The following is an 814-nucleotide window of genomic DNA, read 5'->3' on the forward strand; positions in this document are numbered from 1 at the left end:
ATGGTTCTAAATTAGTTTCATGTTTGCAAATCTAGTATCCCTAACAACACGTTAACATCTTTGAGGACAGAACTATCTTACATAATATTTGTAACTCCCTTAGAACATGTCACAATGCTCGGTACGTAACAGATGGTCAACCTTCACACAGTGGTTGAAATGAATTGAAAATTTAAATGTCAGCTATCCTATATCCTACCAATGTTCTCAAAATAAATTCTTGAAAATTCTAATATTATTTATACAAATATCAGGATAAAATTTGTTAGAAATAAAAATAATGCAGAACACTTTTTCATGACTTATTTTCCTTCCATCTCTCATTCCAATAGAACTCCAAATAACCATTTTGCTTGATATACACTGAGTGGCCAGATTATTATGATCTCTGAACGCATAATAATCTGGCCACTCAGTGTGTGTGTGTGTGTGTGTGTGTGTGTGTGTGTGTGTGTGTTAGAGGCCCGGTGCATGAATTTGTGCATGGGTGGAGTCCGGCCAGCCTGGCCAGGGGGAGGGGACATGGGCGGTTGGCCGGCCTGCCTGTGGGTCAAACTCCTGGTCAAGGGGACAATTTGCATATTAGCCTTTTATTATATAGGATATACACTGAGTGGCCAGATTATTATGCATTCAGAGATCATAATAATCTGGCCACTCAGTGTATATTCCAAAGGTTTGTACAGTTTCTTCATTATCGTTTTCAGTATTTACTCATTTTCTTTTCTTCAAATAGGCCAGTCACTTTACTTTTCACATCTTGGGCCCTAAACATGCTGGATAAATGTCCCGGAATTATCACAATGTCCTGCGG

Source organism: Cnephaeus nilssonii, assembly GCF_951640355.1.
Source record: "Cnephaeus nilssonii genome assembly, chromosome: 4".
Lineage (NCBI taxonomy): Eukaryota > Metazoa > Chordata > Mammalia > Chiroptera > Vespertilionidae > Cnephaeus > Cnephaeus nilssonii.